Genomic DNA, 12,448 nt, shown 5'->3' with positions numbered 1-12,448 from the left:
CTTACACTTCCCATCGCTTCACTCCTTTAGGATGCTCTTATAAAAACAATGAAAAAATGTGGAGAAACTAGAACCCCTGTGCATGGCTGGTGGGGATGGAAAATAGCAAAGCCTGTGGAAAACAGTACGGCAGTTCCTCAAAAAATTGAAAACAGAATTACCATAAGATCCAGGGATTTTACCTCTGGGTGAAAAAGAATTGAATCGAATTGAAGTCAGGGATCCAAAGAGATCTTTGTACACCCAAGTTCGTTGCAGTGATATTCACAGGAGTGGAAACAACCCAGGGTCCACCAGCACGTGAATGAGCAAAGAAAATGTGGTGTATCCACACAACGGATGCTAAGGATTCACGTGTGTCGCCTCAAAAGTCCAATGTTGAAGCCTTAACCCCAAATGGGATGGTATTTGGAGGTGGGGCCTTTGCAAGGAGATTAGGTTTAGATGAGACTGTGAAGGCGAGGCCCCGTGATGGGGTCAGTGCCCTCGTAAGAGGAGACGCCAGTCCACTTGCTCTCCCGCTCTCTGTCCCCACCACTGACGGTGTAGACAGAAGGTGGCCCCTAGAAGCCAGAAGAGCATTCTCACTAGAAATCAACCATGCTGCCATCTTGATTTTGGACTTCCAACTTCCAGAACTGTGAGAAAATGCGTTCCTATTGTTTGTCTCCCAGTCTCCGGTGTCTCGCAAAGGCAGCCCGAGCGAAGACAATGGAATATTATCCTGCCTCACAAAGGAAAGAAATCCTGATACACACTAAAACAAGGCTGAACCTCGAGGGCATTCTGCTCAGGGACATGAGTCAGTCACAGAAGGACATCACTGCAGGATTGTGCCTGCATGGGACAGCTTGAGAGACAGGTGAGGTAGAAGCTGGCTGGCAGGGGAGGGCGGGGGAGGGCGGGGAGGAGCACAGGGAGTCAGTGTCTCATGGGGACAGAGTTTCAGTGTTGCAAGATAACAATGGCTCTGGGGATGCACGGTGACGACGGGTGTGCCACGGCGTGAGTGTATTTGATACCACACAGCTGCACACTCACAATTGGCAAATTTTGTTGCGTCTAATTTACCACAATTTAAAATTTTTTTATATTATTTTTTCCCACAATTAAAAAAATAAATAATATTCTTTTCGAAGGTCATAGCGGCTCACACGACATAATGCTTCCTGTTCAGGCGCTTTATTTGTTTCAGGGACTGGTCCTCAGAACCGCCCTGGAAGATGAATAATATGCTTCGCATTCGTCCCATCGGGAAACTGAGGCACTGGCTCTCGTCGGCACCCGGCAGTGCCTGGGCGGGATCCAGCCCGCAGACGGATTTGCAGGTAGGGTTTTACTGGAGTCCGGCCATGCCCATTCATGACCCATCGTCTCGGCTGCTGTCACGATCCACCTGCGGACTGGAGGGGTTGCCGCAGAGACGGCGCAGCCCCCGAAGCCCGGAATATTCGCCTCCAAGTCAGGGCAGCTTCGCGCACCGTTTGCAGGGCCCAATGCAAAACGAAGGTTCGAAGCCCCTTGTTTATAGACTGTTGAGACTCTCAAAGCAGAGGCAGAAGAGCGTTAAACCAAACGTGGCCCCTCTGAGCCGGTGGCCCCTGTGATTGTCCAGCATGAGGCCCAGGAAGGCGCCTCCTCCGCCCTTCACAGAAGAGCCGAGCAACCCTGCGCTAGAAAATCCGGGGAGCCGCCCTAACGTCAGAACGAGGGTTCGGAGCGAAGCAGGGGTCCCGGATCTGTGCTCCTGACCTCTCTACTTCTCTGGGGGCTCCCGCCAGAGCGCCGGTGCCCTCAAGGAGACTCCGAGTTTGAGCACAGGGTGTCCACAGAGCCCAGAGACCGCATGGACGAGGCAGCTCTAACCGGTTCCTGCGACAAGTCCTGAACCGGTGCCCTGCTCTCCACCTCCCCCAGCACCGCGGCTGACTCACCTGGATGCCTGTGAAGGCTCCTCCCCCGTTTCCTGGTCGCCTCCCCTCCGACCCTCTCCCCTCCACCACCCATTCTGCTCACCTGTCGCTTCCTCCCTTTGGACCCCTGTGGCCTCCCGGCTCTGTCCCAAACAAGCCTGGCTCGCTGGCCTCAAGCCCTTGTCCTGGCTTCTCCTTCCAGGGCACCCGTAGGCTCTCCGGGTCTCACGGCTGCCCCGTGTCTTCCAGGTCTCAGCTCAGATGTCCTCTGCTCCGAGGGGCCTTCCCGAGCCCCTCAGTCCCTGTGACAGCAGCTCGTAGCTATCCTGCAGACTCGCTTGCCCCCCGCCCGTCTCCCTCCTTTCCCCGCGAGAGGGCAGCTCCAGGGCCCACGCCTGGCATAGCAGGTGCTCGGTAAGTGCTTGCTGACTGAATAAATGGAGTATCAGAGTGATCTTCTTCTTTTTTTTTTTTTTAAAGATTTTATTTATTTATTTGACAGAGATAGAGACAGCCAGTGAGAGAGGGAACACAAGCAGGGGGAGTGGGAGAGGAAGAAGCAGGCTCATAGTGGAGAAGCCTGATGCGGGGCTTGATCCCAGAACGCTGGGATCACGCCCTGAGCCAAAGGCAGGCGCTTAACCGCTGTGCCACCCAGGCGCCCCTCAGAGTGATCTTCTAACTGGAGAGTCCATCGTCTTAAATGCAAAAGTTATCCATCTACCGCGATGTGTTCACTCCCTAGGGGCCTGAGGCCAACGACCTTAGGCAAGTCATTTGACCTTCTCGAGACTTGGTTTCCTTTTCTGTGACACCGAACGTCAGCCGAGAGGGCTCGTAAGACTCTTCCCCAATTCTGCATCACTACTCACTGCAGACCCCTCTGTTGCCATTTGCCACCCTTCCCACTGGGGAAGGAAGAAAAAAGGACCCATTTATTGTGTCCAGGGNAAGAGATGAAGCTTCCGACCCTACAAAGAAAAGATGTCCTTGTCTCGTCTTCACGTGTCCTGCCTTCGGCACCATGTTTTAATGCTGTAGCTTTCGAACGTTTTGGGACATCAAGTGCAGCCCTGAGCTCCTCCGGAGGTCCTGACGGGGCTGCCGCGCCTTGGACCGAAGGGAGCAAACCCACCGCCAGCTCGAGGCTGGTGCTGAAGTCGCTTTAAGGTCCCGTCACGTGGAACGCTGAAGAGTGAACGTGCAAAGATTCCTTTGAGTGTCTTCAGTCTAGACTCCAAATGCCTGAAAGTCTGCACATAATCATTAACTTTTATTAGGGACGTATCGGGCTTTACTGCAGAAATAATGTAATTATTTGCTAGCTCCCCATTAGCTCTCACTCGTAGGGGCAGGAGGACCTGTGTGGAGAGCTGCTAGATTTGGGACAGAGGTTTTCCTCGGGCACTTTCCAGTTATTACAGCCAGGGAAAGGCCATAAAGTTGACATCCGGCACCAGATCACTTTTACAGCTGGAAACCACCGAAGCTACTGTAGTTTTGTTCTAAGACTACAGCTCGAGTGTGAAACATCTCAGCATCCCACTTGCTACCTGTATTTTTATTTTATTTTATTTTATTTTATTTTATTTTATTTTATTTTATTTTATTTTATTTATTTTTTTGGTGGCAATAGCAGATACCAGAGTCAGGATATTATTTTCTCTACCTTGAGTGCTTTCATGCACTTCGACTAATAGGGCCTTCCCCTTCCTGGCTCCCATTATCAGGTTGCCTGCGACACCGTGACCCTTTCCATCTCTCCAATATCCAAATCTGTGCGATGTGTCTCAGGAGAGGCAGAAGTTAGTCACCAACACCCAATGTTACAAATAGCCTGTCCCCAGCTTTTCTAAAGAGCTAGCCGAGCTTGGGAATCCGTGTTAGCGAGGACCCAGGTGACTGGCTCACTGCTCTTGCAGAGCGAATAGTCACAGGATGAATATAGGGTCACTGAAAATTTTTCTTTTTGGAAAATGGGAACTTTCATTTTTCACAGCTTTATTGAGATACAGCTCACATGCCAGCCAGTTCACCCACATCAAGTGCACAACTCTATGGCTTTTCGTGTATTCATAGACTTGTGCCACCATCACCATGATCAATTTTAGAACATTCTCGTCACCCCAAAGAGAAACCCTCATCAATTAGCTATCATCCCTTCCAGTCCTCCCTTGCTGCCAGCCCCTGGCAACCACGAATCTGCCTTCTGTCTCCATGGATTTGCTTATTCTGCACATTTCATATAAATGGAATCCTACAATATGCGGTCCTTTCTGCCTGTTTCTTTCCTTTTGCGTACTGTTTCCAAGGTGCACCCCCACTGTGGCAGGTGTCAGTGCTGCGTTCCTTTTACTGCCAAATAATAGTCCATGGTGTGGATGAACCCCTTTATCCATTTATGGATTGATGAGTTACAGAATTTTAATGCTGGAAAGGACATGGCAGGTCCTCCGATGCAGCCCTCAATTTTACGAAGGAGAGAGGAAGCACACAGAGGGGAGGTGACTTGTCCAAAGTGACACAGCCAGACTGGGAGGTCTGACAGTAGGGCTTTGGTTTTGTAAATCATGAAATATTTCATGATACTGAAAAGTATAGAAAAAAAATGTAGTGAATTTTCAGTTCATAGTCTTCACCCATTTCCCTTTTGTGTTCCCTTTTATTTAATTACTTGTAAGAGTTCTTAGTAAATCCTAAAAGTGAATCATTTGTTGTTTATAAACTGTACCTCTCTTTTCCCAGTCTGTGGCTTGCATTGTCCTTTGTTTCTGCTGTTGCTGAAGTTTGGTGAACAGAAGTTTCTAATTTTAATGAATTGTCTGTCTTGTTATTTGTGGTTTGTACTTTCTGAGTCTTGGTTAAGAAATCCTTTGTGGGGCGCCTGGGTGGCTCAGTCTTTAAGCATCTGCCTTCAGCTCATGGTGTGATCCCAGGGTCCTGGGATGGAGCCCGCATCGGGCTCCATGCTCTGCTGGGAGACTGCTTCTTCCTCTCCCACTCCCCCTGCTTGTGTTCCCTCTCTTGCTGGCTGTCTCTCTCTCTGTCAAATAAATAAATAAAAATATTTTTTTTAAAAAAATCCTTTGTTAGTATTCTCCTAACTTTCCCTCCCAATGTTTTCAAATTTTGCTTTTCACATTTAATTCACCTGGAATGTACTTTTGTGTTTGGTATGAAGTGAATTAACTAATTTTTTTCTGGATGCACAATATGATTTTCAGCACCAATTATTGACCACTCCAGTCTTGTATCACTAACTTGTTGTAGGGGAGAAAAAAATATCTTTTTCCTTCTACCCTTCTAGGTTCTTTGGCAGGGGCTCTGTGGCAAAGACAGATCAACAAAAAGCATACAAATTTACTTAGTATAAGCTCTACATGACCCAGGAGTCTTCCCAAGGAAACGAAGACCTGAAGAATAGTTAAATCTGAGTGTTTTTATACTGGCTTTGATGAAGAGTGGAAAGTCATGGGAAAACATGATAGGACAATGGTGTATGAGCCAAGAGGAGTAAACTGGGGGAAACTTAGGAAGGTCTATTCATTCAGATTTCTCTTGGCATCCCCCAGTCTTTGGAGATAAGGATGCTCCTTTTCTCTGGGTACGGAGAGGGCACCTGTCCCATGAAGGCCTATGATCTATTTCAGGGGAATGTCAAAGAGTCCTTCCTGCAGTTGTCATTGCTCAAATTCCTTCCATTTAGATTATTCAATATGCCCAGGTGCCATATTTGGGGGAAGCATGCCTCAAACCCTGTCATGACAGTGCCACCTCTACCACATAAATAATACCCATATATCTCAGGTTTAATTTGGGGCTCTGTTCCTTTAGTCTGTTTGTATACCTCTATGCCAATACCACAAGTCTCAATTCCTGTAAGCTTATAATAAGTCCTAATATTTAGAAAGGCAAGGCCCACAACCTCTCACTTTTCTCTCTTTCTTCAAAATAGTATTAACTAGTTGTCCTAACTTGTTTGCTTTTCCATCTAAACTCCAAGATAAGCTTGTCAATTCCTCAAAATTCCTTTTGGGGCTTTGACTGGTATTGCATTGAGTTGATATATTAATATGGCATGTACTAACATTTTTATGAGATATTTAAGATCTCTATCCATGAAGATGGTATATAGCTCTCCTTTTTAATACATTTCAATACGTCATTTTAAATAATTTTATAAGTTGTCTAATTTATGTTATAAATTTTTTAATTGTAGTTCTACAAATTTCTTTACAGAAATCATACACATATTTTGTTATATTTATTCCTTGGTTATATAATTTTTCTTGCTCTTATAAATGGTAGTTTAAAAATTGTACTGTTGTTGGGGTGTCTGAGAGGCTCAGTCAGTTAAGCGTCTGCCTTTGGCTCAGGTCATAATCCCAGGGTCCTGGGATCGAGCCCCACATCAGGCTCCCTGCTCAGCGGGGTGTCTGCTTCTCCCTCTTCCACTCCCCTTGCTTGTGCTTGTGCTCTCTCTCTGTTAAATAAATTAATTAATTAAATCTTAGAAAAAATAAAAGTAAAAATAAAAAATAAAAATTCTACTTTTGCCAATATATAAGAATACACTTGAATTTTAAGTATTAACCTGAAATTCAACAACCATGATAAACTTTTAGTTCCAAAAAATGTATTAGTTCAAACATTCTCTTGCATTTTTATGCAGATGATCACTTTATCTGTGATCTATGACGGTTTTGTTTTTTCTTTTATACCGTACACCTTTTATTGATTTTTCTGTTCTTAATGCACAGGTTAGGACTTGAATCCTTCATATGGTTGAATGCAAGTGCAGACAGTGGGCACTGCTGTGTCATGCCTGACATTAAAGGAAGGCTTCTCATTTAATCTTTTTTTTTTTTTAAGATTTTATTTACTTGAGAGAGAGAGAGAGAGAACGAGTGGTGGGGAGGGGCAGAGGGAGACAGAGAAAGAAGCAAACTCCCCGCTGAGCAGGAAGCCCAACACCGGGCTCCATCCCAGGACCACGAGATCATGACCTGAGCCGAAGGTAGACGCTTAACTGACTGAGCCACCCAGGTGCCCCCTCATTTAATCTTAAAGTATGATATTTGCTGTAGGTTTTTGGCAAATGTCCTCCACCCCGTTATGGGGGATCCCTTCTATTTCTAATGAGTTATGAATCTTTAATCTGGTTTTAAGAACAGTTTTTATTAATTCATATTTTCATTACAGAAGTAAGATATGCTCATAGAAAAGAAATCAAATAGGAAGAAAGTAGAAACGCACCTTTCCAGCCCCAGCCCTTCTCTTCAAACAAAACCACTGTTAACATTTTGTTTTTCCTTCCAAAAATTCTCAGTGCACATATTAGCAGATAGTTGTATGCCCTGTTTTTCCACACGAAGAGATCACACTGTACTCCCGTTCCGTAACTGGATTTTTTCAAATAAAGCATCTTGGACATGACGCTATGCCAGCACACATAGGTCTACTTCATTCTTTTGAATGGCTGCAACATATCCCACCGGATGGATGCCCATGGTTGTTTAACCAGTTCCCTAGTAAGGTACCTGTAGGCTGTTTCCTCGCTTGTCTGTTAGTCTGCGTGCGGCTGTTACACATCACGCCTTAACGAGCAAATCTTTGTGCTTTTGTGCCGGTACATCAGCAGGACCAACAGGAAAAGTTCCCAGTTGTGAATCTCATTGTCTAACTCCCAAGCTTCCTTCCCTGAATCACCCTGCTCTTCACTAAAGGAGACTCAGGAAGACCGCCCTGGCCTCAATCAAGACCCTCCAAAACACGTGGGTCTTTGCGTCTCCTTCTCTCCCTGACAAGAAGTCAGGCCAGGGACACGGAGGGCAGTCAGCCCGCTTGCTGGTGCTGTTCCTGTGGACCCATGGGTTCCTCTTGGCCTGTCTCAGCCACTGCAGACTTTGGACCCAATTGTTTATCTAGACTCGCAGTGTCTCCTGCTCCTTCCTCGTCCATGTCCTGCCTACTTGGGTGCCTGGTACGTGTGGGCTCCTCCCCACGTTCAAGGACACCCGGGGTCTTGGACTTCGCTCCATGGTCTCTGCTTGCTCTTCCTGACGCTGACTCGCACTCTGCGTCTCCTGCCTCTTTGACTTTCGTTTTGTCCTTCTTGTAAAAACTGACTTCCCACCCCCACCCCTTGCCTGATCTTGGTCCCATGCCTCTGAAGGGGGATCAAAATATGCCATCCTAAAATATGCTACTTTGGCAGAAGGATAATTTTGGACTGAAGGCAACTGAGAGTAAGTGACCACAGGAAGGGCTTTCTGCCCCCAGCTGTCTGCCGGACCCTGCCAGTGAGGGTGTCCTAGGCTTCTCTTGTACCAGGACAGGGGGAGCAACGCTATCGCCAGAGATGGAGGTAGCACTGAGGCGGCTCTGCATAAGCAAACCTTATGAAATAACCCTGTCTGCCATTGGTTCCCCCATGTATTTCCCTTCCCACAATTTGCTGCCCCCTAGAAACCCCCCCTTTTTGTCTTGGCTCTTTTCCACAATACAGTGCCTTTTGTTGAAATGGTACACAACCCCCAAGTCTAATGGGGGGGGGTTCTTTGTGTTTTCAGTTTTCTGTGACACCCCCGTGTATGTAAAACTAAAAATAAAATCGGTATGCTTTTTTCTCCTATTAATCTGCCTTTTGTCAGTTTAATTTGCACACCCCACTCACAAACCTAAGAGGGCTGAGGAAGCTTTTCCTCCCCTCCATTCTCAGCCACAACCCTGTGCCGACCAAGTTCCCACGGGGAGTGCTTACTCCACTGAGCACAGTCTCTCACATACGCTCTACCCTCCAGCCAGGTGATCTTTTAAAATAAACACCAAATCGCCTTACTTTCTCTTTTAAGATCTTTTTATGGCATCTCAATGCACTTCGAGAAAACCCAGACACCACTTAGTGACCTGCCTCTGGTTCCCCCTGGCAACTCCTGTCACCACAGGGGGCCACAAGCTGCTCCTTCCTCAGTTCCAGCCCTTTCTCTCTTCCTGGTTTGGGTGTGCTGCTCTGTCTGCCGGGCGTGCCCTCCACCATCTCCGCGAGGCTCAGCGTCCTCCCCATTAGAAGGGGATATCCTTTATCGCAGCAGCCCCTGTCCTCCTCTGCCGGCTCATCATGTTTCCCCCACCAGACTGCAATGGATTTTCCTGGGAGGAATTACCTGTCCCCCAAAATACGGTGTCGACCAACAGGCCCCACCTTCCCAAAGGATGTGGCAAAAACCCAGCCACTCAGACTCTCTCCTCTGGAATTTGACCCCTGACAGTCTGGCATTTGAATTTTCAACAACAACAAAAGAGTTGGAGCAGATTTATTTCAAAGGTGGCGCCCTGAAGGGAATGGCCCTTGGCTGTTGTTCTTTTGACAATCTGTCCCCCTGGCTGCTTCTCCCCACCCTCTCTCCCCCCATTCCTGCCCATCCCCCTCCCTTCTTTACACCCCCTCCTTTTCCTTCTTTTCTAAGAGTTTCCCCTTCTCTCCCCTAGTCTCCCCTCCTCATCAATCCAGCTGACTGAATTTCTCTTCTTTGCACTCAAAGAACCTTCTGACACTCTCCACCGCTTCCCTCCCCTCCTCTGCCCCCGCCCCCGCCTCCCCCATCTATCCGGCGCCCTCTATAAATATTTGGTGAAGGAATTAACAAAGGCTAATAATGAACGTGTGGCACTTTTCAAGGGGAGGAAAGACACACCGAACAGGAGTGAAGCCTTTCGAGAAAAGCGCAAACAGCGGAACGATTCCTGAATCATATGCTGTTGGCTGTTTATGCCGCTTCCTTGGGCGCAGCCACGCGGCTTCTAGGAGCCGGCTGGGAGGGATGAACGAAGCTCTGTACCCACATCCCTCTGCACTGAATCACCCGTCGCACCACCTTCACCCCTGTGGCTGATATCCGCGGTAAAAGTATGGGATTTTTTATTATTACTAGTATTCTGATGAAAGGGAACCTTTACTTGATGAAGGAGTGGAACTCCATTTTCCAATAATTTTCTAAATGCTGGAGACCGGCTGTTTCACCTCTTGACCTCATGTGTTGCTAAACGGATTCTTTTCTCTTTCGGACCAAGATGTGTTGCTGCGTTCCAGTGACCCAGAGGAAGATGTGGAAGTGAGTGCTGGGCGGGAGGGAGACCGGCACAGCACAAGGAGCTGAAGGTGTCTGTCCCCAGGCTCCGCGACGGCCACCGAGTCCCAGCTCCCAGCACGCTGCAGGAGCTCAATTAATCCATGTTCCATGGCTGCCTCTTGCTCCTGGTGTTTTTGTTCAAAGGCTAACGTGGCAATAAAGCAACTTCTTTTTTCCTCTTGTTTCAGACGTAAACTAGAGAGATGGAATTCGGAGTTGGAAGATCCTCTCCCAGCGTCCGTCTGAACAGGAATTCCCTCTAGACCCTTTCTGCATTTCTGCACAGTTCTGGATTTGGGCAGTTTTCCCTTCTGTGAGGCCAAAGACCATATTGCAAGTGTAGACAAAACGAGTCTACACTCGAACATGTGATCAGTCCTCAAACATTTGGAGGCATCCTATCCTTTTCTCTGGGACCAGCCCCCAAGCCCTCAACTAAAATAACCTCCCGCCTCCCCATCCGACTCACTCTTTCCACTACCACTCCACCCCCTTAACCGTAGACCAACCTCTGTCTATTCCCCAAAACCGGGGTCTCCAGGCCTGAGTCCCGGCCCTTCTTCCCCAATCACTCTAAAGGGTCTATCTCACTCATGCCCATGACTCTAAACATCTTAGTCACTTAATGTTTTCCAGATTCACACGTGCGGCCCCGACGCCTGGTCCCCACGCCAGACCCACACCTTCACTCAGCTCTCTGGCCCCTCCCTTGATGTCACACCACCTCACACTCTACCTGCTCCCACCTGGCCCCTCTCTTAGCGAGCAGCAGCCCCTTCGCCGCCGCTCAGACGCAAACCTGGGAGTCCCGCTGCTTTCTTCCTTTCCCTCCCCTCCTCAATCCCAATTAATCTCCAAGGCTTATTGCTTGTATCTCCACGGCTTCTCGAATCCCTCCTACTCTCTACCACCCCTGCCATCACTCTAGTGCAAGAATTTCTTGTCTGAGTGGTTAGAGGAGCCTCCCCTCACTCCTTTCGAAAAACCCATTGATGACTTCCCATGGGACCTAGAATAAAATCAAAATATGAGCCACCGTCCCTGACTCTTCACCTTCATCCTCTGAGTTTCTACTCTGATCACAACCGTCTACACTCTGGCCTTATTTTGGCTCCTTGGGAAAACCAATCTCTTTCTACCACAGGGCCTTTGCATATGCAGTCTGGGTCCCCTCCTTCTGGCAAGGTTGCCTCCTGCTTCCCTGAGCCCCCTGGTACTTTCGTATAACACCTAGACCAATGTGTCATTTAACAAGAAATTTGTGAATACTTACTTATACATATTTTTGCTGCATGCCTGTTGCCACAACTAGATTCTAAATTCCATGCAGGCAGAAATCTGGTCTGTTATCTTTCTCCCATGTCATTCCCAGCACCTAAGAAAGCTCTTGGCACATAGCAGGTGTTTGCTAACTATTTGCTGAGTGAACATGCTAATGGTTCAAGCATACATCTCCTGCCAGGCTCTCCGCTGGTGGCCCATCGGCTAAGCAGCTCTAACTACTCAAAACCCACCTCATGCTCTCTCTCCCCAGTCTGTTTCTCCTTGCGTAACCTGGGTCTCAGTGAACAGCCCCATGACCCTGGGGGCCACCATCACCCCCACATTCAGAGTCAGGCCAAGTCTTGTCCATCCTATCTCCTTAATAACTTGTATTTCTGTGCCGAGCTTGCTTGCTTTTTCTTTTTTTTTTTTAAGATTTTATGTATGCATTTGAGAGAGAGAGCATGATGGGGAGGAGGAAGCAGAGGAAGAGGGAGGGAGAAGCAGACTCCTCACTGAGCAGGGAGCCTGATGTGGGGCTCGAAGCCAGGACCCTGAGATTGGGACTGAGCCAAAGGTAGACACTTAACCGACTGAGCCACTCAGGTGCCCCTCTGGGCCAAACTTTCTGTCCTTACCGCTCTGAAGGTTCTGTTCAACCTGCAGACCTCACACCCAGTTGCCTTTATAGCTTCTGATCCCAGGACACCCTCCTTCCAAAATTGCTGTCTGCACCCCATCAGCAAAGCACCGTTCCTAACTTCCGCATGAAAACATCACTCCTTCCTTTGTCATTGGTTGGGGGGACATCTCTCTGTCCCACTCACCCCCCCCCCAAGAGAGGGTCAACTTCCCCTACCAGTGTGTTTGCAAGAAGGGACTGAGCGCCCCTTCCCACACCAGCCATGCCCTGCTCCTTGGTGCCTGCAGCTTTCGAACTTAGGGAAGACTTGGCAGGTCCACTTGGCTAGGAAACCAGCAAGGCCATATCATGTTCTGGGATATCCTCTTTGTTCAGAAATAAAAATGATGCTTTGATCTCCACCTGCCGACTCCTGTCCCAAGTGCACCATCCTAGTGCCTACCCCCGGAACAGCGAACCTTAAACGTAAGATAAAAGCGTCTGGCACAGAAGTTCTT

At 48.1% G+C, this 12,448-nt stretch overlaps 1 long non-coding RNA gene across 1 annotated transcript; it reads left to right on the top strand.

Annotated features, from left to right (window-relative positions):
* The first annotated feature begins 9,645 nt into the window (after positions 1-9,645).
* LOC103666685 lies at positions 9,646-11,407 on the top strand. Its single transcript, XR_569598.2, has 3 exons — positions 9,646-9,822; positions 9,987-10,027; positions 10,234-11,407. It is a non-coding gene; the product is annotated as an uncharacterized LOC103666685 (long non-coding RNA).
* The last annotated feature ends 1,041 nt before the right edge of the window (positions 11,408-12,448 follow it).

The sequence above is a fragment of the Ursus maritimus genome, unplaced genomic scaffold, assembly GCF_017311325.1.
Source record: "Ursus maritimus isolate PB19 unplaced genomic scaffold, ASM1731132v1 scaffold_32, whole genome shotgun sequence".
Taxonomy (NCBI): domain Eukaryota; kingdom Metazoa; phylum Chordata; class Mammalia; order Carnivora; family Ursidae; genus Ursus; species Ursus maritimus.
This window is presented reverse-complemented; position numbering and strand designations above follow the sequence as displayed.